The following is a 6,000-nucleotide window of genomic DNA, read 5'->3' as shown; positions in this document are numbered from 1 at the left end:
CTTTGGCAGAAATAATGACAGAAGTGTGTGTCTTTCTCAATTAGTTCCATTACTAGCAATGTTGTCTTTGATCACTTGGAGGTATCTGCCAAGTTTCTCCACTTGAAAGTAACTATTTCCTCCTTTGAAATTAACTATCTTGTGGGGAGGTACTTTGAGACTCTGTGGGTATTCTGTTCCTCATCAAACTTTTACTCATTTAGCATCCATTTGTCTGAATCAACTATTACTCACTGGGTATTTTTAGGAAAATCAGGGGATATCACACTGTTTCATTTGTAAATACTCCACTTTTCATCTTAAAAAGAAAGCAACACTTTTTTTTAACTTAACCACAATGATCATACTTATCAAAAGTATCAATCTGTTAAAATTTCCCCGTCTCGGCTTTCTTTTTTTTTAATTGAAGTATCGTTGATTTACAATGTTTTGTTAGTTTCAGGTGTCAGTTTTCTTTTCCGATGTGTTACTTGCTTGAGTCAGAATCCAAATGAGGTCTTCATATGGCATTTTGTTAATGAATCTCTGAAGTACTATTTAACAAGTTTGTTTAACCTGGTTAAATTCATTGGTTAACCAGGATAAACCTATTCAACCTTGTTTAACAAGATTTCCTTCTCCCTATTTCCTTTCCTTTCCTTTCCTTTCTTTTTATTTAATTCATTTGTTTAAGGAGCCAGGTTATTTGCCCTCCAGGGTTTCCCATAGTTTAAAATTGGCTGATGGCATCCCTCTATGTCATTTAACATGTTCCTTTGTCCCCAAATTCCAGATTGATATTTTGGGCTTCAATTCTTTGTAGGTGGTGCTGGAAACTTTCACCAGGAGGACATGATGTCTGGCTATCTCTCTTTTACTGATGACTAAGACGGATCAAGGGGTTCACATGCCATCAGCTGGGTCCTGCCTTTGTCAGTTCCCTATCCAACTGTCCCCTAATGGTTTGATCATCCATGGACTGTTGCCTGGACCTATCATTTCATTAGCCATCTTCAAAGGGTTTCTAATCTATCTCCCCATCCTCACATTCTGGCCATTTTTCTCATTTGTCTACAAAGCAAATGTACTGCCCCAAATTCAGGGATCCGACATCCACCTAAATGTCTCATCCAGGAATAGTTAAATCTGTCACAAAAGAGAAATGAAGTTGTGTGGGTGTGACTCATTGCCAGTGGCATCTGTGGTGTAAGTTTTAATAGCACATACTCTAAAACAAAAAATCAGATTTGAATCTCAAACCCAACACCTGACAACACAAGTAGACTTTTGGCAAACCACCTGACTGTTCTCAGCATGTTTCATCATCTGTAAAATGGTATGTTAATAATCCCAACCTTGAATACACAATGGTACTGACACTTTGGGAAACAGTTTGGCAGTTTCTTAGAAAAGCAAGCATAAACTTACTATGTGACCCAGAAATTTGACTCCAGGTATCTACCCAAGAGAAATGAGCACCTATGTCCACACAGAGACGTGTGTGTGAATGCTCATAACGGCATTTTTCACAATAGTCCCAAAGTGCAAACAATTCAAATGTCCATCAGCTGATGAATGGCTAAGCAAAATATGGTTCTTCCATACAGTGGAATATAGCGCAGCAGTTAAAAAGAACAAAATACTGATACACATAATAACATGATGAAACTCAAAACAAATATGCTAGGTGAAAGAAGTCAGATGCAAAATATCACAAATTGCATGGTCCATTACATGTCATGTCCATAAGAGGCAAACCTACAGAGACAGAAAATAGAGTCGTGGTTGCCTGGGGTTGGAGGCAGGAATGGGATTAAATGTAAACAGGTATGAGGATTCTTATTGGAGTGATGGAAATCTTCTAAAACTGGATTGTGATGATAGTTGCACAACTTGGCAAATTTTCTAAAAAACATTGATTTTTATGCTTAACATGGATGAAAATTTTGTGGCATATCAATTTTACTTCAATAAGTTTATTAAAAAAGAATTCCAAGTGGGGGGGTGGTGTATAGCTCAGTGGTAGAGTACATACTTAGCATACACAAGGTCCTGGGTTCACTCCCCAGTACCTCCATCAAAATAACTAAATAAACCTAATTACCTCACCCCCAAAAAACCCCAAAACAAAATAAACCCCACAAACAAAACAAATAAATAAAATATTTTTTTAAAAAAGAATTCCAACCTCTCAAAATACATATTGAACATTCTGTTCTATCTTCAGAGATCTTACATTCTAGTCAGGGAGACAGATCATAAAAGTAAATATATAATACAATGTTAGGAAGTTTCCATTATGGAAAACAGTACGGAGGTTCCTCAAGATTAAAAATAAAACTATCATATGATCCAGAAACCCCACTTCTAGGTCCATATCCAAAGGAACTGCAACGAGTATCTTGACAAGGTATCAGCACTTTCATGTTTATTGCAGCATTATTCGCAGTAGTCAAGATATGGAAACAACCTAAGTGTCCATCAATGGAAGAATGAATAAAGAAAACATGATGCACATGTACACATATACACACAGGGAATATCATTCAGCCATAAAGAAGGAAATCCTGCCATTTGCAACAGTATGGATGAACTTAGAGAACGTTATGATAAATGAAATAAACCAGTTGCAGAAAGACAAATACTGTATGATCTCATTTACACATGAAATCTTAAAAAGTTGAACTCACGGAAGCAGAGAATAGAAGGGTGGTTGCCTGGGACTGGGGGAAGAGGGAAACGAGGAGATTTTGGCTAAAGGGTTCAGACTTTCAATTATGAGATTAATAAATTCCAAGGATCTAATATACAGCATGGTGATTGTAGTTAATAATATTGTACAGTATAGCCAGAGTTTGCTAAGACAGTTCTAACTACACACAAAAAATGGTAACTAAGCGAGGTGATGGTTGTGTTAATTAGCTTGATTGTGGTAATCACTTCACAGTGCTTACCTATATCACATCATCATGATGTCCACTTTAGTTTTCCTTTTTTTTAATTAAAAAAATTTTGGAGGGGGAGGAGGTAATTAAGTTTATTTATTTATTTTTAAGTGGCATTACTGGGGATTGAACCCAGGACCTCGTGAATGCTAAGCATGCACTGTACCACTGAGCTATACTTACACCCATCCCAACAATGTTCACTTTAAATGTATGCAATTTTTATTTGTCAACTATACCTCAAGAAAACTGGGGGAAAATACTTAAACTTTCACAAGTTGGGAGTGTGTGAAAAAAAAAAAAATACAGCTACCTGAGCCCTATCGGGGCCCAGAGAATCTAGCTCTAGGGCCTAGGAGTCTGCATTTTCACTCCACATCCCTCCTGATGCAACCCATCCATGACTTACAGTTTTCAAAGTGCTGATGTGGGGCTGGCTATAGGCTGCAAGACATTGCCCAGAGGAAATACAGCTGGGACAAGGCCACTGCTTTGTCATGTCCATATTGCTAAATCAGTCCTTCTCATCGAGGTTGATTCCATGCCCCCAGGGGACATTTGGCAATGTCTGCAGACATTTTTGGTTGTCCTGACTAGGGGTGGGAGTGCTGCTGGTGCTAGCGGGTAGAGGTCAGGGAAGTTGCTAATCAGCCTGCAATACGAGGGTCAGTCTCTCATGGCAAAGGCTCCAAGAGTCCCTAGTGCCCAGGTTGAGGAAGGGTGTGTGCCCTTCTGGTTCCTTCCACCTTGTCGGCTGGTTCAGCTGGGAGAGTGGGGAAACTTTTAGAGGTATCCCCAGTGCCCTGATTGGAGTCTTTCTTTGCCAGGTAGTTGTAATACCTTGGTGATTGCCTTTGGTTAAAGGGTTCAAACTTTCAATTAGTTGTGGCAGTTGTGGTTAATTAGGGGTCATTTCCGGGAAGGAGGCGCTTCACGTGAAGTCCTTCTGATTTAATGGCCAGGGCCAGCTCAGTTCTCATCCCTGCTCAGTGTGGTGATGATGATTTTCTTTGCAGCTCAGGAGCAGACACTGTGTGTTTTCACTTCCTGCACCAGGAGGTGAGTGATTCCCTGAGGTCTGACCACTGGGGCCTGGTGGATGTGAATGGGTGGTGGTCACAGGACCCAGGTGGGCTAAAGAGGGCTTGGGTGGGCTGAGAGAGACGAGGCAGGACATACGTGTCTTGGAAGGAAGGAGGCCCAAGCTTGAAGTGGGTGAGAGAAGTGGGGAGAAGTACCCTGGACCAATGCATTCATCCAGGAGTGGAATTACTGGGCCGGAGGGCAGGAGTATGGTTAGCCCTAGCAGATATTGCCAAATCATTTTCCAAAGTGGCTGGGCCATTTTAGGCTCTCCCAGCAACACAGGAGAGTTCTGGTCTTGCTAGCACCCATAAGCTTTTCTTGTTTCATTTCAGCCATCCTAGCGTTGATGGGTGTCTGTGGGAGCTGATATCATATTGAGGTTTCATTTTGCATTTCCCTGATGACTAATGAAGTTAAGTAGCTTCCCATTCCAGTCTTGGTCATTTGGATATCCTCCTTTTGTGAAGTGCCTGTTCAGCTCTTTTGTCTACTTAACAAAAAAGAGGTTGCCTGTCTTTTTTTTTTTTTACTTAATTCTATGTATGTCATAGATACAAGTCCTTGGTTGGTGGACATGTCTATGGCTTGTCTTTTTGGTGATATCTTTTGATGAACAAATTCATTTTAATACAGCGTAACATATTTTTCTTTATGATTAACATGCTTTGTGTCCCGTTAAAGAAACATTTGCCTACTCCAAAGTCACAGTGATGTTCTATGTCTTATTTTAAGAGCTTTCTTGACTCTGCTTTTCCATTTAGATCTGGGAGATGGCTGAAGTTTTGTATATGGTATGAGGTAGGGATCAAGGTTCCCTTTCTTCCATAGGGTTATCCAGTGGGTCCAGCACCATTGACTGACAAGACTATCCTTTCACCAATGCTCTGCCAGTTTTTGTTTGACATAAATAATACAGCCATATAGTCCAGCATTCCAAAAGGGCAAAAAGACATGCAGAAAAATTCCTCCTTCTGCTTTCAGCTCCTAAGTAACATTCTTTATGTCCAGGAATTTATCCATTTGTTTAATTCCCAAGATTTTATATATATAAATGTAAGTGTACACACACACACACACACACACACACACACACACACACACACACACACACACATATATATATGTAAGTATACATACTTGCTTCCACCCCTTCCCCCCTTTTTCACATGAACAGTAGCACACTATACATTCTGTTCTACATCTTGCTTTTTTTCCCCCACTTACAGATAGGAACTGACCTCTAGCTATTATGTATAAAAACATCCTTTTGTTTTTTGATGTGGGGGTTGTCATTGTATGAACGGAATATAGTTCCTTTAGCTCATCCCCACTGATGGGGAACTAGGTTCTTTCCAGTTATTTTGCTACAGACAAGGCTCAGTGAATAGTTGGTCCACTTCTCCTTTTGCACATGTATATGAGGCTATTTTAGGAGAAATTCCTGGCAGTAGAATAGCAGAATAAAAGGGTGTGTGCATTTCTTATTTTGATGGCTATTTGCAGAATAAGCATTTAATGTAGGGGGAGAGGCATCACACCCTCACCCACATAGAGCTCTGGGAGTCTTTGTTTTGTGTCAACAACACCCTGGGCATTTTGCTAGGTGCTGGTATCGAGCTATCACCCCCAAATGTATGATTACCAGCTGAGAAAAAGCTTAGAAAGGAAAGAGCTATGTTCTCAGAACCTATCAGACACCTGATAGTATTGGGGGAGGTTAGGAAAGGCCCCTTGAAGGAGTTGATGGGTGAGTCAAAACAGGAAGAATGAACAGAGATTCTTCAAGCAGGAGAAGTAGACACATGGAACAACAGGCCTTTCGAAGGTAAAGGAACAGCAAGTGCAAAAACCTTTCAATCATTACCTATGGCTGAATAACAAAAAGCCCCACAGTCCAGTGCCTTAGAATACCACCACCCATGTTATTATCTCACAACGGTTTCTGTGGGATGGGAATTTGGGAGCAGCGAAATGAACAGTTCCAGCCTGA

Source organism: Camelus bactrianus, chromosome 22, assembly GCF_048773025.1.
Source record: "Camelus bactrianus isolate YW-2024 breed Bactrian camel chromosome 22, ASM4877302v1, whole genome shotgun sequence".
Lineage (NCBI taxonomy): Eukaryota > Metazoa > Chordata > Mammalia > Artiodactyla > Camelidae > Camelus > Camelus bactrianus.
The sequence above is the reverse complement of the archived record's forward strand: the minus strand, read 5'-3'. Positions refer to the sequence as shown.